Genomic DNA, 25,673 nt, shown 5'->3' with positions numbered 1-25,673 from the left:
TGGCGCTCCAGCAAAACTTGTCCGAGCACTGCTCTGTCCCCAGACCAAGGACACTCACAGATCTGTTCTGAAGCCCAGCGGTCTGCTCTCTGCGTGCGATAATAGGGCTTCAGAACATATCTGTCCCCAGGCACAGGGGCTAGAGCAGGCACCTCCGAGCAATGTCTGTTCTGAAGGAGACTGAATACAGTAACAGCCAAAGCCTCACATGCGTGTTGCATCTATCCAAACTGGTATCTATGTCCTGTAATGTACAGCCATTATTTGTTAGGGTAAGTATTGTGACCAATCAAGCTGCGCAGAGTCCAACTTCCATTATTAGCTCAAACGGTTTCTTACTGAATCACTATAAGACATGTTTGCAATTAAAGATTCTGGGTAGGCTTATGGTCCCATAATGCTCTTTGCTTTCATGCAAATCACCAGGTTTTGGTTCTATGAAGAGATACTGTGTTGTGTGACCTGGCCTAGGGCCGCGCCCCCTCCTCCTAACAGCCCAGAACCTCGAAGGGTGAGAGGGTTCACCCAGTATTTGTGTTTCCATTTCCAGCACTGATGCCACTCATTAACATTGTATTTACAGTGCAATGAACACTGCCTACATATTTTCAGCAACATTTGCTTTGGATATATGTGTGGGTGTAGGTGTGGATGTGCAGGTGGTGGGGGGATTTGCACGCCAATGTGTAAATAGTGTTTGAAGAAATATTGTAAACCTAAATGTTGTCAGTAAAAGGTAGTTTTCCAAAAGGGTTCACACATGCACATTTGAATTCGAACATAACAGTCCATTCAAAAAGGCAATTTTCAGGGTCCTGATTAGCCACCAGCAATCAGACTGGATAGAAGAAAAACAACCAATCTGATTGTTTTGGGGGCTAGAGAAAACTGTCCAAATGACCGCCATAGTGGCTTGTTGGCTTTTTGCAGGGTTCTGCAGACCCTACTTCTCAAAAATGTAAAATAGGAGCACACTGGAATCATCAGTATGTCACCTCCGACGGGCAGAGACATGGAATATGGCACCAAAAAATAAATAAATAAATAAATAAATAAAAATTGGCCCTATGAACAAAATGACCGTTTTTCTGAGAGAAGGAAAGGGGACCCCAGATAGTAGAGTTTAGCCCAAAAAAGAAAAAGGAAGTCTCTTTTGGCCAAGTAGGTCAGAAACCAGTGGTACAGGCCAGTGATGGGCCACGGGCAACCAGCCAGGTCTCCAGTTTTAAAGATGGGCTAAAGACCATGCACCACCACTGGCCCGCGGAACCAGTCTGCATGGCTATAGAACCAGCACTTCTCGGGGGGCTCAGGCCCTGGGCATGATCAGATGTCATGGTCAATGGGCGAGCGACCGGTATGCCCACAAAGGGGGAAAGAGGCCACCTGGGAAGCTAAGAGAGGCGCACTGGCCACTTGGGATGCCTTGTCCAAAAGTTCCTTTGGTTCTTAAAGCAACCGGAATTCGGCCAACACCTACGTAAAACAACAATAACCTGGCCAGCGACATGCACTGCTCATGACGCCACATATGACTGTACAAATTACATACACGTACCGACAGTTTGTAGACATGAGCAATAAAAATAGCTTAAGAAAAATAGTAGCACCCAAAACTAGTTAATGAAGCTCAATGTTTCCATTTTAATCACCACAACTAGATGCGCTACGAGTAGGTTGTGGCATAGTTAAGGTTGTTTTACTACGGTTCCGTTAACTGGTCAATTTGTGGGGTTCTTGTTTTGCACTGCAACTAGAATCTCCATGCAACTGTTTTTTTAACTGACTGCTTCCATTTTTCGAAAACTAAATATAACGTTCACTTAACAAACCATTCTATACTCTCATATATACAGGTCCTAAAAAGTTGTCTCATTTGGAGATGGGGACTAAACCCTGTGGTCCAGATCAAAAAGTATGTGTTTGCCACAACATTCGCCTGGTTTAGGAGGCAGTCACACAAAACTTTAAATGAGATATGAAGTATTCAAGGGATACCTTTGTTTGGTCTCCTATTTTTTTTATTCAAGGTGATAACTGTGTTACCCTATATCTACTCTATCCCCCTCCCTCCTTACTGCTGCAAAGCCGTGCCTACATCACTGCTACCAACAAGTGAGCCAAGGGAGCCCATTTACCAAAATTGGGACCTGCTCTAGCAACCCAGCTTTGTGTCCAGGGAAATACTGTCGACAATCAGTAAACGAAAGAGGGGGTATTCAGGGGAACAAACACTGTCCTGCCAAAATTACAGAGCATGGTGTGTGCTGCTTAATTATAGGCCGAGGATAACTAAGCTGTGTCCTTCCAAGCTGGGTCAACTGGCACCTTAAAGCCGGCTGCCGACCAGGCATTTGAGCAGCTGCTTACGGGTAACCTGGGCCTCACTGAAACGGATAAAAGAGCACCTGACATACCCCTCCCACCTGCGCCCAGCCGTCTTCCTCCCCCTGCCTTTTTTGATACCACTTATCGATCACCTGTTTATTCAGCTCAGCTTAAAGAGCAGATGGGCGCATGGCCACTGCTACACACTGGAGAGGAAAGGCAAAAAATACACGGCAAAGTGCCCTTCATATTATCTCGACACACGCCCCCAGGTGAAAGGGCAAATGGTGTCAGCGCATGGAATATGGCAACAGCCTTTACTGTGCACTCTGGGGTGGATCATTGAACCTAGTAAGAAAGAAACGTCCGTTAAATTAGGAGTTTTTTAATGTAATTTGCAAAGTGACCACAAACTGGAGAGAAAAAGAAAATACCACAGAAACATACTTCATGAAGCTGTCGGAGGAGAAAACAAAAACAGACTTTCCACGAACGGGAAAGAAAATTATGAATCCCAGTATAACATAGATATATGGGCCTAGACTCGAAAACAGAATATCAAGCCCGTCTACCCAACAATATCTGCGAGCACTTGTAAGAGCTTTCTGAATGCAAGAACGCGCCGAGCCTGCTGTTGTGTCTGTTGGGGGGGCTGCTCCGGATCACCGGGCAGCCCCCATACTCATGACGGGGTCACCCGACGGGGCACACTGGTGCGGCGATCACGCTGCAGACTCATGGGTGGGGGGTCACCCCAACCGCTCCGGATCACCGGAGCACCACATGTGGCCGGGGGCACCCAGTGCACAGCGGCCCTGGCTCTGGGGCCACCCAGGCCGGGTTCACCACCTTAGCCATGCTCACATGGTAGTGGGATCACCCAGGGACGGCGTTGCCCAGCAGGGGTACCGTCCGGACGGCGTTGCCCGGCAGGGGCACCGTTCTCGAGCTGGGCCCTGTCCTTTGGCCCAGCTAACACGGTGCAGCACCAGCCCGGTGCAAACAAGGAACGACACTGGAGCCTCTGATGGTGTGACTGCCGAGCCGGAAGCGGCTCAGTACTTTTATTATGTTGGTCACGTGGCTACCGTCACGTGACCCATGACATCATCCTGGGAGCTACCATGCTTCCAGGAGGGGCACTATGCAACACCACTCCATTTTTTTAATAACAACAAAACTTATGCCACTACACACTACTGCTCCTATAACTACTCTACTAACTGTTCACCACTTTATTAACCTGGGTGATTGGTTTTACTATTACATAACACTGCCACTACACAAGGCCTTTCACATATGTGGGTGTGCACGATATCACATTGCCCACCCGCTGGGCCATTCTCAGCAAGTCCGCTTTCACAGTTATGTATCTGGAAACAGTCTGTGTCCTCACCACCATTCAACAGAGTCCAAAAAGGCCAGCAAATCCGCACCTGGGGAGGCCCAGGGGCCACCTCGGCCACATCCACAGTCTGGGGGTGCCGATGGTGAGCTGCTGGCACATTGGCGGCCGGACCCTCCGTCCACTTCCTTTCCTTGGTGGGGAGGTGTCAAGATAACACCAGTGGCAGGATGATGGTATGCTCCCTCTGAGAGATGCTGACTCCTGGCTCTGGGTTGTGGTACCTTATGTGGGCCTGCCCGGCCCTGGCAGCTCGGGGGCAGTCTGCACCCTTCCTCAGTGTGGCCCCATGGCTCCTTCGCTGGCGCACGAGCACTCCCTTGGGGAGCCGCTAGCCTGTGGCTGGGCGATAACTGCGGACTCTTCCGGGTGGGAGGTGTGAATGCTGGTGGGATGGCCCATGTGGTCGTGAGGTTGCAACCAATTTTATTGTTGCCTCCCACGGCCACCGCAGGCCTCACTGTCCTCTTTTCAAAGGCATTCTTTCCTCTCATACCGCCGGCCCAGGTAGTCATGGGCCTGCCTTGTTGCGGGGGAGCCGCCAACCCCTTCCTTCTCTTTGTTCTTGCGGGCCCGGGTGGAGTCGGGCCCGCCTCATTCCCCTCTCGTGGCGTACACCGCCGCTCTTCACGTCGGCAGCTTGTGGGTGGGAGAGGGGCAGCGCCTGTTAGGTGGGTCCGAGGCAGCGCAGTTATTTTTTTTTTGACTGCTCCGAACCGGAGCGATTCTCCTCGGGCAAGGGGGGGTCAGGGGGCAGCACACTCCCCCCCGCGGCAGATGCTGCCTATATAGCTGTTCCTGTGGGGGAGGGGCCGCTCCACTATGCGGCGGAGGCCTCTGGACATCTTAGTGCGACCTCGGCCGCCAGCATTTCTTCTACCGAAGGGAGGGAGGGGTGGGTGCCAGGTCCACCTCCTCCACGCGGCATCTCTATGAATCGCGGCCGAGGCCGCAGACAGTCCTCTCCGTTCCTTGGGAGGGGCAGGAGGGGCCCGCCTCTGCCACCCAGGATGCTCCGTCTGCCACACCGGAGCCTTTCTCATCTCACAGGGGGGGGAGGGCAGGGCCGGAGCCCCCACCACGCAGCTCCTGCCGCCATCCTCGCGGCTCAAACAGTGGTGCTGGCAGGCATGCGGGGGAAAAGCTGCACCCTCCTCCTTCACGTCACTGCGGCCGAGGCCGCAGGGCAACTTTTCCTCCCCCTCGAATCGTAGAGGGGGCGGGGGGGCAGCTGCTCATGCGGCCAATGCCGCAGGTCGTCCCTCGTACGGGGGAGGGCAGCCACTCCTCCTCACGCAGCGAATGCCGCTTGCATGTGCATTTTCCTGCAGCCGACGCCGCAGATCACACCTCCCCCACATGGTTGGAGGCAGCGGCTCCAACCGTCTCTCCTTTGCAGGCCCGCTGGAGTCGGGCCTGCAATCCTTTGTTTGTTGGGCGATGTTTGCCGCTCCTCCCCACCGCGGCTCGCAGGAGGGGGAGGGTCAGCGCCTCCTTTGCGGCCGACGTCTCTGACACTCCCTCTTCTCCGTTATTCTTCTTTGGGGCACGCAGGGCCCGTTTCCTCGTCGCCATTGTTGGGGGGGGCTGCTCCAGGTCTCCGGACAGCCCCCATACTCATGTCGGACTCACCCGACGGGGCACACTGATGCGGCGATCACGCCGCGGACTCATGGGTGGGGGGTCACCCCACCCGCTCCGGATCACCGGAGCGCCACAGGTGGCCGGGGCAGCCGGAGCACAGCGGACACGGCTCTGGGGGCACACAGGCCGGGGTCGCCACCTCAGCCATGCTCACATGGTAGTGGGATCACCCAGGGACGGCGTTGCCCGGCAGGGGCACCGTCCGGACGGCATTGACCGGCAGGGGCACCGTCCTCGAGCTCGGCCCCGTCCTTGGGCCTAGCTAACACGGTGCAGCACCAGCCCGGTGCAAACAAGGAATGACACCGGAGCCTCTGATGGAGTGACTGCCGAGCCGGAAGCGGCTCTGTACTTTTATTATGTTGGTCACGTGGCTACAGCCACGTGACCCATGACAAAATCCTGGGAGCTACCATGCTCCCAGGAGGGGCACTATGCAACAGTGTCCATTGGTTACATGTTATGTTAAAAAAACGTATATATTGCATCCATCGCCAGGGTAGTGGTCCTGCAGCGCCAAGGGTTGTCCTGATAGTGGCATATTCTGTCCCCACCCGGGATCAACCAGACTGATCTGTGATCAAAAGAAAATGGAGCAGGCGGGTGAGTGGATAAGAGAAGCAGGAGCTTCACGCTAGTGCCATTCAGGTCATGAATCAGGTCTGGTAGGGTTGCCTTAACTTGGCAAGCGAATCGAGTTAATTTTAAGGGGTGAGGCACTTTCTGTTTTCCAATGCAAGGGAGATATCTTGCACTGAAGGAAACGATCTCGGCATTTGGAGTGACATATCTATTGAATTTGAAGTGAGCTGCGCGTGCGCCAATCAATAAGCGGCGGTGAAACTATTTACAGCACAGGACTTTAAAAAAACAACAGGATCGGTGAGGTTGTGGGGAGTTGTTGGGCGGGGTGTTGCAGGGTGCCACTGTGGATCACAACTTTCTGGGATCACCCTGTTAGCCTATCTGTGGTAATCACCACAAAAGGCTTCTGTGAAGGTAAGTGGTATTTGTTAGAAGTCAACACCAATAATAAGACCCCAACGCAGGTCGGACCAACGAGGATCAAAAGCTGGAGCCAACAGCCAGTTTTCTACAGCTGCACACTATGGAGCCCAACATTACCACATAAAGCTATGACATTTAACACTGAAACCCCTTGAGCATTAAAACACAGACACTGGGCGTCATTATAACTCAGGCGGTCCGGAAATAACGGTGGCGGTAAACCCGCCGCCACCGCTGTTTCCGGACCGCCTGATCCCGACTCCTGCCGGCGGGAGGTGATGTTCCCGCCAGGTCGGACGAGGAAACACCGGCAGCATTACGAGATGCTGCCGGTGTTTCCATGATCCCCATTCCCATCGAGTCCTATAGGACTCGATGGGAATGGGCATTAACAGCATTCCGCCTCCGTGATTCCCGGAAAACCGGGGTTGTAATGCCCCGGTAATTCCGGGAATCACGGAGGCGGAATGGTAAGACGAGTCCGGCGGTAACTATGCGGTTTTACCGCCTCGGTTACCGCCGGACTCGTAATGAGGCCCACTGACTGAGAAATATGAAAAGGGTAATACAAGTAAACTGTAAAACATTAAACAAGTAAGCACACAAAAGGACATGGGATGTACAACATGGGGAGCTCCGATACGTGATAAATGCATAGCGAATATATAGATATACAAATAAGGTTAACCATACATCTCATAATCATCCAGCTTAACAGGACTCCGCCTCGACCGTCCTCTCGCTCCTCTCATGCACCCGTTTCCACCACCAAAATGTTCCCCCACAACGCCACACTCATGATCTTGAGCCACTCCTGGAAGTTCACTCTGCACATTACCTGCTCCCCCTTACCTTAAGGAGAACTTTCTGCATCCACAAACCGCCTGTCATTACCAACCACACATCCTTATATCATTCACATCTTCATACCTCTCACCAGTGACTTCTTTTTTAAAATTTGGGATGCCTCACGTCAGCCGCTCTGTCCATATCCCAACGCCTCCCACCACTTGTAACTGCATGTCTCTTGACCACCTATACAACCTCAATAGGCTCAAAGAAGCAAGAGCATCCTTTCAGTACATTGAAGGGTTCCTTCACCCTCATCACATCACCCTCACAACTCCCTTACACCACACACTCATCCAACCCCTGATTTCCTGCATCCGCCAACCAATACGGATATAGCTCGGATTGCATACACCTACTCATTTTTCAAACGGGCTAACACCCCAGCCCAGAAAAAGGCAATGGCACTGGAAGCTCTGCCCCCATTTTTTGAGAAAGACCTGGCTAAAGTACCCAACGACTTATGGACCACAAGTCCCTATGACGTGGGGTACATAAAAAGCATAGGGAGAGTGAAAATAAAATTGAAACCCGGTGTAATACTACCTAGAGTTAAGCAATACTCTCTGACGAAAGAAGCAGATGAAGGCCTTTATGAGATGATCATTCAAAAAGGCACCTTAGTGCCATCAGAATCTCCATGCAACACGGCAGTGTACCCCGTGCGCAAGGTGGATGGGGGTCATGGTGTATTATTCAAGATCTCTGCCCACTTAACCACATTGTAGAAGCAGAGTATCCTGTGTTCTTCATTGGGCCGAGGGAAGGAGTTAGGCCTTCCACGAACTCGCGCCTGTGGGCCCCCAGAGTGGCTCGGCCGGACCAGGGGGCCTGCCCCCAACCCCCGCCTCTGGTATTATCTTGTCCTAGGGTAAAGGTGAAAAAGAATTAATGGATTCTGTATTCTATACCTGCCATCTGAAAAGGCTAACAGGGGTAGGCGGTGGAAGCTAAATTACTACCTGGATCTCCAAGCATGCTTCAGTAAAAGGTCAATCTCACAGGGGAATCCCTCATGAACTCGAAATCAAATTGAGATATGCAGATAAAGCAGCTGCACCCGTTTGAACATCTCAAATAGATTGTCCAGGAGCTGCTGATCTGTGTGCATTAGAAGATTAGTGCAGTGCTCAAGAGTACTTCAATGGCTAGCATTCTGCAGGAAACTATGTAACGCTTACCTCGCAAAGTACACTCACAGGTGTAGAAGTCAGCATGGTTTACGCTAGCCATTGAAGTACTTTTGAGCACTTCACAGGGGAATTTTGAGTGCTGTTGCTCAATTGGACATGCAACCATTAGGAACTACAAATGGCTTGGGCATCGATGCTATCCCCTTGATGATACACTATAGGTGTATGCATGAGATCATTCCAAAATGGGCGACAGAGTTTCGAGATCTGAAAATGGCCGACACGGACTTAACATAACATCAAGTCCTCCTTTTGCGTCTATTCACGAGGGAGCCCATAAACTAGGCAGGCTAAACAAGCTGGCATTTTTCGCATTTCCAACTTGCACGCAAGATCCCAAACGGAGCCTCGCTGACACGAGTTTTCCACAGATGAGGCAGCAGGTAAGCCCTTCCATGTTAGTTTCATGAAACAACAGCGCTCTCACGCTCGAGTCAACATGAGCATTCTGACCCGGCAGATAATAATATATTATTTGCACAGTACTCGCGCCATTCTTTACCCCTCTGCGCTGACATAAGTGTTTGATTTCCCAAAAATTCTGCAGCATTATACAAGCCGCCTGCAAAATAGTGTCATGTACACTAACGATATCCTGCTACAAGCAGAACAGTGTGAGGAGGCAGGCATTGTATGGCACTATACCTGCCAAATGCTGCATAAGACAGACTTGATATATGGGGGACATATTGACACTAACGAACCAATGTTTCAAGCCTTTTTCGAACTGGGCAAAGCGCATCGCTAAAGCACAGGGTGCAGTACAAAACAGGCAGTGGCCTGACATGAACTGCCACAAACATCTGCCCTGACCCACAATGGGCACAGCAGCTATGCGTTTTAAATACATCATGATACCAAGTAGTCACAACGCCGCAATTCCTCTGCAGCTTAGAAAAATGCAATGAGATTTACACATCAAACAGTATGCAGATGGTCCCTTTTCCTCTATTGCCTTTTAGCCCACTGTGGACAACATCGAGCCCACGTGAACACCAAGGGGGGGCTCCACCCACATCTGTATAACCATCAAAGAAAAAGGAAAATAAACAGAAAGCTTACAACACAAAAAAGCATTGACATTGAACAACTTTTGCGGTAACTCTCACGTATATGCATGTGAAGGTGCGTGTGAAATTACACATGGAGTCACTCTAAGCCTACCCTTTCGTTTTTCACCCCCTCGCCCTCACTTTGGGGCACTTGTTGGGGGGCTTGGGTAGCATGCGGCTCACATCTATGTATGTATATGCAGTCTGCATACAAGGAAGGGGAAGATACACCATGGGTGCGACGTGTACCTCACACGACGGGTGCAAGTTCATTGTTCAAAAAGGTCTATGCACAACCTAATTAAACATTTCTTTGTAATAAACACAAACGACTATCAAGTATACAAATACGGTCATTCAGAACCCGGCTTTAAAAACAGGTCCCTCTTTCTTCCTAGGTGGGATGTGGGGCACCGCCACCGGGCGGATAGAAGATCGACTCGTAAAATACAAGAAATTGGTCCTGACGAAGATGATTTGAACAAGATATATCATCGAAAACGGTCGACCTGATAGTTCATGGATGTCTCTAGTTTAAAGTAGACACCTGTTGAAAATAACTTTTACAACGCCTAGTATTTACATGATACAATGATGGGTTTTTAAACAAAATAACCTTTGAACAAAATAGAAAGTAGTTGATGTATATTTTTTATATTTTTTTGCACTTGCAATTGAGACTTGTTTCATGCACGTTCATAGATGGGCAGGGATAGCACACACCACGGAGGGTGAATAAAGTATTGGAAATCCCCCGCCGTGTGTCCTTTTCCAATGTACCCTTTTTTATGCTAATTTGTGTGCTCTCGTCTGGGATAGCCTATGCAAGATGTTGCCAATACTCTTTCCATTCTCCTCAAAATCTCATACACCCTTCGATCATGCTCTGACTAACTTAGTGCACCAATCAAGATGTCATCCTGGAAACAACACCAGACACATCCCCCACCCAATCCTCAATTACCTTCTGAAATATGGCACACGCCAACTCGAAACACATCCCTTTGAACTGGCAAGCCCCCATTGGCATAATCAACACAGTCAACGCTCTAGGCATATGATGCAAGATGTTGGCAATACTGACTACTTGCTCATTGTAGAGTAAGGGACAGTTTCCCTCTTTGTCTATCCCTTTTAGATAGGCAGTACACCACTCGCACACTAGGGACAGGATACTCTGCAGGGTCCGGGTGTCCTTCTGGTCAGGGTTATAAGAGGTAATGCAATACAAGTATTGCTCCTCCTAAGAAATGTTGGCAATAACCACAGTCCTGTTTCTGTCTTGTGTGATATTATTAACCAACTAAGGCCAGATTTCCAGCCCATTCCTAGACATCATATGTCCCAAATACGACACTTGGCGCACCTCTAAACTAACTGTCAACCACGCTCTTTCCATTCTCCTCAAAATCTCATACACCCTTCGATCATGCTCTGACTAACTTAGTGCACCAATCAAGATGTCATCCTGGAAACAACACCAGACACATCCCCCACCCAATCCTGAAATATGGCACACGCCAACTCGAAACACATCCTTTTGAACTGGCAAGCCCCCATTGGCATAATCAACACAGTCAACGCTCTAGGCATTTGATGCAAATCCACCTGATGGTAAGCAGACGAGGGGTCAAGAGTGCTGTACCACTTTGCCTCCTCGATGGTAGTTAACATCTCATTCATTTTAGGCAGAAGGTGTCTATTGGCCGAGATATTACGATTCAAATCCCCTAAATCCATGCATAACCTCATTCAGCCATCAGGAAGCCGAGTCACTGCAATAGGAGATAACCACTCACTACTCTCAATAGGTTTGATAATGCTCTGTTCGCATAACCCACGTAATCCCAACTTCACTTTCTTTCTCACTGCCAATGGAAAATTCCTAAACATTTGCACACAAGGCACAGCATTCGCAAATAACTAGATCCTATGACAGTACTCTTGTAACTTCCTGACATCCTTTCAAAAACATTCCGGAATCTCGTTCTAACTTCCGATGGAAACTTCTACGACCTGTCCTTTACCACCATCCTCACTTGTAGATCCTTCCCTGGATGTAACTTCATCCCAGTAAACAATCCCCTTTGGCCGCTAATACAGCTTAACATGAACCTGTTTAGCACCATATGCAATATTACTCCAACACCCCAGTAAACAATCCCCTTTGACCGCTACTACAGCTTAGCATGAACCTGTTTAGCACCATATGCACTATTACTCCAAACGAAAACCAGAATATCAATCCTACCACCCACATATGCTTTCGGCCAAATCTCACTTTTGTGCAAATTATGATTCCAATCACCCGAAATCTACTCATTCTTGTCCTTCGGAATGATAGTGTAGGGTGACTCTGAATCTGCCAGCACCCTAACAGCACAACCTTGCCACCACAATCTCCACTTCAGAGTGAACATATTCACCATCTTCATCCTCCCCCTCCTCACAGACAATGTGCACTATCTTATTAGACCACTCCTCCCACTCCTCCCTCTCCTCCCCGACATACTTGATGTTTTTGTCATACTCGGGTACTTCGTTGTCTGAAAAAATGCCCTAACTGGCCACATTTCCTCATGGCGGGACACTCCTTTGCATTAAGTCTATGCTTTTCAAAACCACATCTTGTACCTTGCCCGTTGCACAAATCTTGTAGCAAACGCTAATTACCTCCCGCATTCACCCCATCTTACTATTTTCCATTTGATTATTTTTCCTAGTCACACACACTTTGTTTTCTTCCACTCCTAACACTTTGTCACCCTCAACATCTTTCACCACCAGAACACACTCCTTGCCATTCCTAGCCTTAAGCTCTTAATCATTTGCTAGTTAACTCCATTTCCTTGGCAATGGTCAATGCTACCTGCAAAGGTGGATTCTTTGCTTGACACAAACATTCCTGGTTTTTGGGGTTGGACGTATGCAACATTAACTGATCTCTAATGTATTCATCCGCCCTTCCTGTGAATTCACATGACGCCAAATGTCCCTTAGAATCTGCAACAAATGAATCTACTGATTTCCCAACCTCTTGTTTCCTTGAAGAGAATTTATACCTTTCCAACACTACATTAATCTGTTTGCCGAACTGCGCTTCCAATTTCTTCATTGCTTTTCCATGCAAACCAGCACACCCCCTCATTCCCCTTCCTCCCCTTCTTCATCCTGTACACCTGATAATTATTTTAACTATTCTCACAGGCTCTACCCCCAAACACATAAGGGTTGAAAACCTTCACTCATTTGAGAATCTCTCTCCACCAGAACCAACAATAATAACATTTGAATAAATCCTTCCAGTCCTCCCACAGAACTAGCGGCTCCCCCAGCATAGCCAAAAACGTAGGCAGTGGTTCCAGGTTTTGCACTGTCCCATAACTGTATATTAAGTCAATGAAGAAGCCAGCACAACCTCTTCAGACAGGAGCAACCTCCCACTGCCACAAGCTATACCTTGTAGCTTCAGGCAGGTTGAACCTCCCACTGCCATACGTTGTTCCTTCTAACTTCAGACAGGTGGCCACTGTCACAACTCACAACTTCTTGCCACCTATTGCTTGAATAGGCTCTAGCAATATAGTGCTAGACCAATTTGCCTGACATAGCCATGGACCCTCTTCCCGAAACCTGACCAGTGTCCAGGCCTGCTGCCTGACTTAGAAGATAGCCACTGCACCGGTCAGGCGCATGCATCCTCATACGCTCAGAGTCCTATGTGCTGCCTTCACCAGACAAGAAATCCTCGCAGCCTGCCTCAGCCTACCACATCAACCGCTGCGGTAGGACAGAAGGCTCCACCAGGCATACCACCAGGCGTACCAATACCGATGGGCTCCTCCAAGCGTGCCGCCGCAGAGAGCGAGTCGCTCTGCTCAAGGGCTTCCACCAGCCCTGCACTGCCGCGCCAACCAGCCATACTATTAACAAGGCTGCAAACGATTAAGCAGGTTCACGGGCAATGCAGCTCACCTTCTGGTGTCGCCACAACACCCTAACGGCCTCCTTCAACACTGCAACACGACCATCCAAAACTTCCACCGCTCAGTGCCGAGGACCTCTACCTCGCTCCGTTCCGTCATTGGGGTCTGCCACCTTGTCGCCAATTATGTGTCGTAATCACCACAAAAGATTCCGTGAAGATAGGTGGTATTTATTAGAAGTCAAAACCAATAATAAGACCCCAACAAAGGTCTGGCCAACAAGGATCAAAAGCTGGAGCCAACTGCCCATTTTCTACAGCTGCACGCAATGGCAGCTCAACATTCTATCATGGAATGCCATTGCGTGCACCCCACACATTACAACATTACAGCACTATCCCTAATGCAGTGGCTTAGAATCGTGGGGCTGACCCCCTAGTGATAGCCAGCTGCATGTGTCGAGGAGCGATGTGGGGCTTTTTGAAAAGAAAGGACAGTGACTGCATATCAGTTCTGGCGTTTGAACGTGGTTGCCAACACTATTTTTAATGAATAAGGGGCTAACATTATCAAATATAACCATGGAATCCACTTCCCCAATGTGATCGGAAGCTGGGGCTGGGCTTAAGTACATTCATAAATGTACTTGTTTGGGGCAGCTCCTTCCATCCTCAGGTCTGTCAACTGGCACCCCTGCCACATGCAACACATTTACAGTTGGACTAAAAACACCCTAGACCTTTTGGAGCAACCTGAGACTTTTCTGCCCTGCCTTCTCGCTCCAGCTTCCAGCAACTCCATCCAGGAATACCTACCTCGAGGTGCTGTACTCATTTCCCTATCCTGGCAGGCTGGCAGAAACAGAAGAATGGTGGCTTCTATTTCATTACTTTCTTATTGCCAGACTCTAGAAGGATTGTTTCTACAACCGAGCTGGCATAATGTTCATGGGAAAGCAAGGTGAGTTACGTGGACTTGGAGAAATTCTCCTCCAGTGCCCTCAAGCTGCCATCATCACAGGCACTAATGACCATACACCTAGAGGCGTGTACTATATGAAAAGTAGAGTCAGTTATAAGTTGTGCCCTTATCGCAAGAGGCTATTACTGTAGGAATAATAAATACCTCTGTGCATAAAAGACAGAAAAATCAACAAATTGTATCTGCACACCCATACCCAGATGTTCACTCTCGCCCTTCCTTACTACCATCATCTGCATGATACCATCACAAAACAATTAACTATTGTCACTCCCAAATCCTCACTAATGAAAATGAAACATCTTTGCTATGAACTCACCTTTGCGCAGCCTAAACTAGAAATAACCTATTATGCAATCTGACATAACATGTCTTAAATGCAAACAGTCTCCTGTATTGTACGTAAACTCAGGAAACCCTATTAAACTTCTGAAGGTGCTCTAGGGAAGTGCAATTCCTTCTTTCCAACCAACCACCACATATTCCAACTCACAGCTCCAGTTCTCTTATGCGTGAAGAGCCTCGGTGGTTAGGTGGTCACCATAGATTCCACCATATATTCTTCTTTAGATTGGTATCTTTGATTGCCTAGGATTTGTTGTACATATTTTGTTGAATTTCAATGATATTACTGATACTAAATTTTTGATAGGTCGGGACCAGGCCAAACGGACATCGGAGTCCTGTTTAGGATCTATGAGCGCATGGCAAAGGTTTCACAGATTTGGACAGTTTTGATTCTTTCCTTAAGAGGTTGAGATGTAGTGCTTTACAAATATAGACTTTTGGTTTGCAACTATCGAAGTCCATTTGCATTTTGGCAACTGGGGGCGGCTGGGGTATGTTTTTGCTGTGCAGTGTCTATTTGTTGGAGGAAACAGCATCTAGTTTTCAAATTACCATATTAAATCAAAGATACTATTAATTCTTCCTTGCATACCAATAACGACCTTAGAAAGCATAAACATGCAGTCATTACTCCTTTACTTAAAAACCCGACCACTGCTCGCATAGTTTATTCCAATTTCCATACCCATCTCTGGCCTCCCTCTTTTCGCGAAGGCCCTAGGAACAGTGATTACAGCTTAGCTATCAGGCCGCTATAAAGCACACAAACTGCTCAATGATTATCAATCGATGCACCGAAATTGCTCTCACAGACATTAGGGAATAACTGCTCCATGTATGTTGGTATGATTAAGGATTTTCAACACGGCTGACCATTCCAACCTCCTCAGATCTTTGGATAACTCTGTTTATTTATTTATTGGTGTACAGGAGGAAGAATGCTCTTTTTAAAAAAGCAAAAAGTTCTATTTTTATTTGTATAGCGCGAAAACAGCCCACAGGCATCGTGGCGCTGTTTCAGTGGTTGGTAGGCACCTTAGTTACAGTGGTACAAATAAGGAATATAAAGATATAACAAAGGTAGGTGAAATGATTGCACACAATGAGTGTTGAAGATAGACAAATGGTAGGAGAACTGGATACAGTGCTAAAATAATTGGTAACAGTAAGCATGGCTTAACATGTAAGGTGTACATAGTTAATTTGGTGCAGAGAAAAAGGTTTTGAGTGCTTTACGGAATGCATGGCGTGAAGGTTCGTTTCTGAGGGCAGGTGGCAGGGAATTCCATTGTCTGGCAGTGATGAAGGGGAAGCTGGCACCATCTTGATAACAAAACAATATACAATAAACAAGAAATCAGATTTGGCAGGAAGCAGTGCGCTTCTTACAATGGAGTGATTTGGAGGGACATTCGGGTCAGGTTGTGGAGGAGAGTAAATGGAACAGTCACTGGGGACAATACATACGTGGACATATATAATATTAAGGACATAAAAATTTGAAATGGACATTTTTAAGTGCAGGTCAGCGGTGGGGCCAGATGTGATCTGGATGTGACCATGATGGACAAAGTGATAGAGTGGAGTCAGAGGAAGTGAGGTATAAGAGGCAGGTTCGTGGCGAGGGGAAAGAATTAACTAGCAGGCAGATGAGAGGTAGGTTAAGAGGTTAAGTCGGAGGCGAGTTGGTAGGCTTTTAGTTTGGTTCTGAACTAATCGATGTGGACCGTTTCTCGGATGCCCGGGCGAAGAGAATCCCATGCAAGTGGAGCAAGAAGAGATAAAGAGCAGAAGCGAGAGGAAGCACAGGGAGGATGAGGAGCCACAAGGGTGGTCGAAGAGGCAGAGCAGAGATTACGGGAAGGCTTGTAGAGTTGGATAGAGGAGAATAGATATAGTGGTGCCTTACCGTGGATAGATTTGTGAAGCAGGAGTAGAAATGTTAATCTGGTCCTGTTTTGCATTATCAGCCGTCCAGCCTGGTGACAGTACGAGGAAGTAGTTGTGAAGTGAGGGAGTTCAAAGAGAGTCATAGGTGAGAAGTTAATGATCTTGTCGAGAGGACAGAAAGCATAGTTGGGGAGACCAAAGACGATGTTGGAACAGTAGTCCGGTTTAGAGAAGACACAAGTGGTTAAAAGATGCTTGGCAGTGTTGAAAGGAACGAGGTGCCTGATTTTCCTAATATTAGGAGGTGGAGGTGAGCAGCTGTTCCAGTTTTGGAGATGAAAGTAGAGAAGGTGTGAGAAGGGTCAGTGACACCAAGGTTTCCAGCAGAAAAAGAGTGGGGGAAAGTGTCCGGTGTGAACTGAATAGGCAGAAAAAGAGATAAGAGAGGCAGTGCAAAGCCATCCACTATTTATTGGCAGAGAAACAGTTAGAATCAGAGGAGAGTTCAGGAAAACAGAAGAAGATTTGGGTGTCATCAGCGGAGAATTGGTACGAGAATCCAAAGGAGGAGATTAGTGCCCTAAGAGCAGAGGTATAGAGTGTAAAGAGGAGCAGACCCAAGACAGACCGTTGTGGGACCCCAACAGTTACAACAGTGAGTTGAGAGGTGTTGTTGCTCCAGGCGACAGGAGAATGTTGGATTCAATCCATGCAAGGGCTTGATCGCAAATCCCAAAAAGAAAGAGTATCAAGGAGATCAGAGTCAAAGGCAGCAGACAGGTCAACGAGAATCAGAATAGAGGATAGATTGGAGTGCTTAGCAGAGGCGATGAAGTAGGACACAATCAGGAGAGCAGTTTCTGTGGAGTGACAGGAGCGGAAATCTGCTTGCATGGGGGCTTGAAGGTTGTGGATGTCTAAGAAACTGCTAAAACGGTTGAACAAAGCCCTTTCTAGCATTTTGAAATAGTGCAGAAGAAGAGAGACAGTGCAAAAGTTAGCTGGTAAGTTTGGGTCAGCCCCTTGCTTTTTTTTATGAGAGGGATGACCATGGCTGTTTTGAAAACAGAGGGAAAGCAAGCAGAGTCGAAGGACAGGTTGAAGAGTTCAGCGAGGTGAGAGGCCACTAAAGGGGCAATAGGCTTGACAGCTGAGGAGCAAGAGAGTCTGAGCTGCCCAGGAGGGGGTTAGCCTTCATCAGTAGAGTTAGCACGTCATCAGTATTAGTCTAACTAAAGTGAGAGATAGAGGCAGAGGATGATGGTAGAGTAGGCAGATTGTAAAATATAGGCAGAGGGAGTGTGAGGAAGGTCAGGAGAGTCTCTAACTTTGGAAATATTTGCAGCAAAGTATTCGCTAAGTCATTAGCTGCGAGAGTGGAGTTGATCTTCATAAACTTAGGAGTGAGGAGTGAGTTTAGGGTGCTCTGTAGCACCGAGGATGGTTGGGGTGAGAGTCATTGAGGGTTAGGTAGGATTCCCTTTTCGCTCTATCAAGAGTAGACTTGAGAGAGGTCAGGGAAGAGAGGTAGAGTTGCACATCCTCATGCAAGTGGGCACACCTCCATTTGTGCAGCAGTCGACATATGTCTCTGCAGAGAAAGCGTATGAATGGGGTGACCTATGGTTGAGGATGCTGAAACCTAGGGGTGAAAGTAAGTAGTGGGAAGTGAGAGGAAAACGTGTCCTATAGAAGGAATTGGAATCTGGAGAAGGCAGTGTTGATGGAAGAGACATCGGTGTGAAGGAGGAGAGTGAGAACTGTAGGTCAGAGAGAAAAGGGGAATAGCAGAAGGTTTAATAATAGGTGAAGCAAGTGGTGAGGAAAGGTCATAGGGTGGAAAGAAGATGGTGGTGGAAACAATTCAGTGATCAGATATGGACGGTTTGGCAGTAGTATTAGTGGCTGAGAGAGAGGTGGAGATGAATAAGAGATCCAAAGAGCTACCCCTTGTATGGGCAGGTAGGCTATGGAAAAAGTGGAGAGTGTGTTCACAAAGAAAAGACTGAAGAGATTTCTGAGAAGTGGTAGGAAAGGGAAGGTTAAAGTCACCTAAGAGAATGAGGTGATGGTTAGTGGAAAGAGAATCAAGAAGTTGCCCATGATCATCAAAGAATGGTCCAGTGGGACGAGGATGGCGATAGATGGAGATGATGTGAACCAAGTGAGGCAGAGTAATAGTAGAGATGGTGAATTCAAAAGAGGTAGGAGAGGACGTGGCATTGGAGATTTGTGAGGCATTGAGGCGGGAAGAGAGTAGGTGTCCGATGCCTCCAGCTCTGTCAGTCAGTTGAGGAGAGTGTATGTAGTTTGGAGTCCTGTAGGGCCGCCAGAGTGGCAGCGGCATATGGAGAAAAACAGGTTTCAGTGATAGCAGGAAGGTCTACGGGAGGAGAGATGGAGTGAAAGCAGGCAGTAATAAAGGAAGTTTTGCTGCATACAGCCTGACCAGTGCAGATTGCAATGTTCAGTTGATGAGGTAAGGAAGAGTAGAGAAGTTGAGTCTCAGAGGAAGAGAGGCGAGCTGGATAGGTGTTAGAGGAGGTATGGTTAGCTCATCGGCTTTGTTTGTTGGAAGAAGTTGGAAGAGAGATGGAGTAGTGCAAGTTTCGAGTTGTGAGTTTTATAATAAGGATATGAAAGGAGGAAGTTGTAGCATGATTGGAGAAAGCGTTGGGAGAGGTGAGTAGCAGGAGGAGCAGTAGTGAATGCATTATTTACCACTGGTAACGTTCTTTCAAATGGATGTTCCTCCCACATATTCTTCATCTTTAGATATCTTCCCTTCCAGTGTGAGCTGCTTTGGAAAACATTTTTGGCAGAGGGTGCTGTGTGTCGATGCGATCGACTTGATGTCCCTCAAGGGCCTCTATCTCGAGCTCGTCATCATTACAGGTATAGGTAGCACGCACTGCGCCAGTTACTTCAGTTCAGTTTTTTCACCTTATTCCCACAGGGATATGCACGATATGCATTATCGTGTGAAAGACAGTACTAGACGATGAAGGAATGCAAGGTGGAATGCACAGAAATTCTACTGCGGGGTAGGCTGGGAGGGGCGATGAGGAATACATAGGAGGAACATCCAGTCGAAAGAACGTTACCAGGGGCAAGTAACCTGTTCTTCAAATGGATGGTGTCCTCCCACATATTACTCATCTTTAGATAGGCTCACAAAGCAGTGTAAGGTTTGGATGAGGGAGTAAGAATTTTCAAATCATAAAATTAATTCTCAGGTTTTGTCATGGATAAAATGCAGAGCTGCCTTTCCAAATCCTCCTTCCTTGCCTGAAGCAGAGTCCAGGCAGTAGTGTTTTGTGAATGTATGAATGGTAGACAAGGTGCCTGCCGCTCAAATGTCATTAATCAGCACCCCTCTTTGCAAGGCAGAAGAAGTAGCCATGCCCCTTGTGGAGTGAGCCCTCAGGTGTTCCGGGGGATCCTTTTCTGCAAGCCTGTAACATTCTGTGATGCATAGGATTATCCATCTGGATAATGTTTGTTTAGTGGCTGCCAGACCCAATTTGTATCCGATATCGCTCACAAAAAGTTGGTCATCTTATCTTATTTTAGCCATTCATGATATGTAAAAACTAAGTTTCCTTCTAGAGTCTAGTCTGTGTAGTGTTTCCTCCTCCTTGCTAGGATGGGGAGGTGGGTAAAAAGTTGGCAGAACAATCTTTTGAGAGATGAGAAAGTCTGATACTATTTTCGGAAAGAGAGTAGGTTTAACCCTCATGACAATGTTGTCCTTATAAAAGGTTGCAAATGGTGGTTTACTTGATAAAGCTTGTAACTCGCTCCACCTGCGGGCGAATTTCAAAGCGACTAATAATACGGTCTTAAAAGTTAAAAGTGTCAACAGACATGAGTGAAGTAGCTCGAAGGAAACGCACATAGGAAACTTTAGTACTAGATTTAAATCCAAAACTGGGACCAGAAATGGGACTGGATGGAACCCATTTGTGAACCCTTTTAGAAATGGAACAATCAGTGGCATCATGAAATATGAGGTTTCTTCCGACGTGCACTTAAAGATTGAAAGCACTACAAAATACCCTTTGATGGTTCCAATCTGGTGCCCCCAGATTAGCTAGATGCAGAAGGAATGACAACACCATAGGTGTGTTGGACTAGAAAGGATCCACATTCTTCTCTCTGCACCAGTTGCAAAACTTGTTCCAAAAGCAGCAATAGAGATTTTGTTGCTGGCCTTCTGGCCAAAAGCTAAATCTCCATTACATTTTCCGGGAGGTCCCAATCCTTGTATCTCAACCTCTTAGAAACCATGCGTGAAGGTTTAGTGTCTTGACCTCTGGATGGAGAACCCGACCCTACTCTTGCGAGAGAAGGTCCTCTCTTTGCGGGAAACGCATTGGAGGGCAGATAGACATATCCAGAAGGTCCGGGTACCACATCCACCTGCCCCAATCAAGAGCAATTAGAATAATGGATTTCTTGAATTTTCTCAACCTCCTGATTGCCCAAAACCAGAGCTGCATTGCCTCTCTGCACAGTGGTAGTGACCCTACGCCGCCTCTCTTGTTGAGGAAGTACATGGCCACTGTGTTGTCTGTCACTATCAGGACATTCTTTCCCCATACAGAGGGCCTTCAGCGCTAGTCTGATTGCCCTCAGCTCCAAAAGGTTGATGTGTACTTTGGACTCTGATGGAGACCAACAACCACTGACTGTCAGATCAATGGTGTGGGCTCCCTACCTGTGAGTGAGGCATCTGTAACAACTGTTATCTCCGCCAAAAAGTTTCTCCCTTCTGAATGAGGTCCTTGCAGGCCCACCACAGGAGATCCTGTATGACCCTGCTCAGAACCTGAAACAGATATGACATCTTGCCCGAGAACGGAAATCACTGTGTTCTGAGAGCCCATTGGAGGGATCTCATTATCAGGTGAGCATCTGGCACCAGGAAAATGCAGCATGCCATGATCCGAGCAACCTCAAAAAAATAAAAAAATAAAAATAGAAGGCCAGAAGACGCTGGGCACTTTGGAACTTGGTGACAATCTGCAGAATGTGTTGAGCCCTCACCTCGGGAGGCAATGCTTTTCCCAAGGATGCATACAGAACTAATCCAGTGAACAGGAGCCTTTGAGATGGTATCATGTAGGACTTCTTGAAATTGAGAGAGAGGCCCCGTCTGTGGAGAGAGAGTGGCGGGTTACCATGGGATGTCCCAGGACCTGTTCGGGAGGACTGGCAGTGATCAGCCAATCGTCCAGGTAGTTGTAGATGTGAATCCAACCTCTCCGGAGACTTAATGCCACCACCACCATCAACTTGGTGAAAACCCTTGGGGCTGAGGTCATCACGAATGGCAGAAAACGAAATTGATAATGAGAGCCGCCAACTGCAAGCCTCAGGTACTTTCTGTGCTTGGGATGGATTGGCACATGAAAATAAGCATCATGAAGGTCCAATGACACCATCCAATCCTGAAGATGGAGGGCTTGGAGGATCTGAGAAAGGTTGACCATCTTGAACTTGTCCGTCCTGAGGAACTTGTTCAAGCATCTCAAGTCCAAGATGAGTCTCAATCCTCTGCCCTTCTTGGGGATTAGGAAATAGAAAAAGTGCCACCCTTTGTTCCTCTCTGTCAGAGGTAGTGTTCTATAGCACCTTTCTCTAGCAGGCTCAACATTTCTTGCAAAAGGAACACATCCAGAACTTTAACGAGTGGTTCTCCGGTGAATGATCTGGAGGCCTTCTTAAAAGGGGGAGCAGCAACCCTGGGCTACTGTTTCCAACGCCCACACATCTGAGGTAATGCCTAACCATTCTTACAGATGCTAAGTGAGTCTGCTGCCCACCAGGGTTTTGTGGGTTAAGGCCTCACAGAGGTTTTGAGGCAGCTGAACCAGCGGCTCAGGGTAAAGCAGCTGTAGCTCGGGCAGACAGGGCACCTCTTCCCCGTCCATAACAGGGGAATTTTCTTTGGCCTTTTTGACCAGCCAGTCCCCTGACTCTACCAAAAGATGAGAAGTAGTAACGAAAGGACCTACCCATCCAAGCTTGTCCACTGGGGTGTGATGGTTCTGGCTGTCTGATGGCAGCGCAGAGTGATTTGGCTGCTACCTTCAAGGTCTGCAGCTTCTCTAGGTTCTTGCTGCCAAACAGCTGAGTGCTATCAAAGGGCATGTTAAGAATTCTGCACTGCACATCTGGTGCAAATCTTGACTTCCTCAACCACACAAACCTGCATATCACTGTGCTTGCCGCCAATGATTTGCTGATGCTGTCTGACTGGAAAGACTCACACATCACTTCCTTTTCGTCTCCCACAATGTTCAGGAAGCCATCTCCCTCTTCTCCCTCCAGAATGTGTTCAGCTGCCATCGAGATACAGTCCTGCAAGATGAACAATAACTTTGTAAGTACGCAAGGGGCATTGGTTGATTTTAGCGCGATACTCCCGGCTGAGATAGCCTTTCTTCACCATTGCGTTGAAACTCTTATCGTCTCTATCTGGCGGTATGGTGGGGTATGTTGCTTGCTTCAACGTGGAAGTTGCTGCTTGGATCAGAAAGCTTTTCGGTGTTGGGTGTCTGGATATGTACTCCGAATCACTATTGGAAGGCCTGTATTGGTTCGTGAGGTTTTTGTTGACAACCAGACTTATTTCTTGCGCCTCCCAATTTGCCTTAATCCACTTCTGCAGGGCAATGTGAAATGGCAACACAGGGTCCTTCTGTGGTCCCTTATCCAAGATGTCAGTCAGATCATCTTGTTCAAACGGAGGGGCAGGCCTGCCCCATCCCAAACATTAAATTACTCTAGACATTAACTGTCTATAGGAAACATCCACATTTTCTCCTGGATCTGGCTTGCCAGATTCCAGCTCTGGCGATGTATCAATGCCACTTGCTGTCTGTAAATATTCGTAGAAGTCCTTCATTCTGGACTCCTCCGAAACATTAGGTGTTCCATATTCGAGCCCGAAGGGCAGTGTATCCTGGTTGGGTGGCTCATGTTCTTCAAATATAGAAGATAAGGACTTGAAGAAATCCTTTTTAGGGAGCGGTTTGAATGTTTTTTCTATTTCCTTCAACGGAATTGAATGTTTCAACGCTGTTGGTGTCAATGGCTTCAATGGTTTTGTCGCCACAGACTTTGACGCTATCAGCGTCGATGGAGTCCTCGACGGACTCGACCCATACTCGATGGAGTATTAAATGGATGATGACTGAGCCTGTCATCGAGCCGAGCCCTCGAAGGTTCTCAAAGGGTCGGAGGATCTTCTCCCAGGATTGAGGGCGCGCAGGGTTTCACATTTGACTTCTCTTTGTCTTTCGAATGCGCAACTGGGACTTGACATTTTGTCTTCTCCTTCGAAGGTGCCGAGCTGCTTTGTCAAAGATTTAAACACCTCCCATTCGGCTGGAGTCGCTGGCTTAGGTGGGCAGGCTATTTTTCGTTCTGGCGAGGAGTCAGAGGATGAGGAAGTTGATCTATGGCTTCAATGCTTAACCTGTCATGGACTGGCATGATCCTGTGCTCGACACCAAGATACCACAGACAAACCCTATGTGGATCTGTTATCAACATCTTAGCACTGCAATCCTGACACTTGAACAGGCTTGATGAAGTTGAGGAAGAGGCCATTTTCTCAAATTTCGCAGTTTTGTAAGGAAACCAAAAGCGTGCCGCAATCTTTGTAGCATAAGCTATCACGGAAAAACTGAACTGAAGTAATGGTTGCTACGAGTGCTACTTATACCTGCGATGAGGTCGACCTCGAGACGGAGACCCTCGGGGACATCGAGTCGACCGCATTGATGCACAGGGCCCTCTGCCGAAAAGATTTCCCGAAGCAGCTGACGCTGGAAGGGAAGATATCTAAAGATGACGAAAACGTGGGAGGACACAATCCATTCAAAGCAGTGTGGAGAGGCAGTACAGAAGTAAGAACCTTGGGGTACTCGCAGGTTGGTCTTCTCCTTTACCCCCTTAACTGGTACGCCCTGGGCTGCAAGGCCTTAGGAAGTTTGGAAGGGATGACAAACGCTCTTGTCACCCGATTGCCTAGTCCATCAGTGTTCTCTCATATTGTCCGTGGTGTTGCTCAGATGAGGCGATTTCTTCCCGATTGGTGTTCCCAGAGGAGCCTCTTATGGCCTTCGGCTGGAGATGGGGTTGATCCAAGATGGCTGCAGGAAGTGAGTGGGTGGCAAACGAACAGGTTTGAAATGGTTCACATCCTTTCTCTTTGATCACTCACACCAATTGAAGCTGGGCCTTTTTTATGTCATAACCAGTCAAGATCAACTGGCGTGCCTGGGGGTTTGGCATTGTGGCCAAATATTTGAAATATTTAGGACATCATTGGCACTGAGCCTAAAACATGATGTTTGTTTTCAAATGTACGCAGGGCACAAGCTTCATTTGAAATTAAATGTAGCTTTTGGGGGGTCATCTGAATGGTTTAGGGACTGCCTGCTTCATATCATTGAATGTATGAATGGCTGATAATCATTCCTACAGATGATAAGTGTATTGTGCAGTTGCTCCTTAAAAACAGGCAAACACTCCTGCTCCCCTCCACCGATTCCACCGACACAGCACCAGAGATATCAATTTGAATACTAGGTACCAACAGTGCTGTGCCCAGGAAGGATCGCTAATATTACTGCCTGATGTGGAAATGAACTTTGCGGTGAATGTGCATTAATTTCTAGGTGGAAGCAAGTATGACTTTCAAAACAATGTGATATTGTTAAAGTTAAACTATATTTTACTTGCATACAATATAGCCCCATTTTAGAAAGGGAATAATTTTACTCCCTAAAAATGGTTTTACTCCCAGCTTAGAAAAATGGGGCATAAAACACTACCATTTTGGAGCACTGTTAATAATAGTCTTTGCTGAAACATTTTGAAAAGACTGTGATCTTACTGCTAGGACTGGATGAGCACATCCATCTCCCTTTCACATTGCAGGCAGAGTTGGGAGCTCTCCACACTCTGAAGGGACAGGTCAGTAATCTGGGGGGAGGGGAGGGCATCTTTGATAAGGAATAGCCTTCAACACACC

This window comes from Ambystoma mexicanum, chromosome 8 (assembly GCF_040938575.1).
Source record: "Ambystoma mexicanum isolate Mex_15411 chromosome 8, UKY_AmexF1_1, whole genome shotgun sequence".
Classification (NCBI taxonomy): Eukaryota; Metazoa; Chordata; class Amphibia; order Caudata; family Ambystomatidae; genus Ambystoma; species Ambystoma mexicanum.
This window is presented reverse-complemented; position numbering follows the sequence as displayed.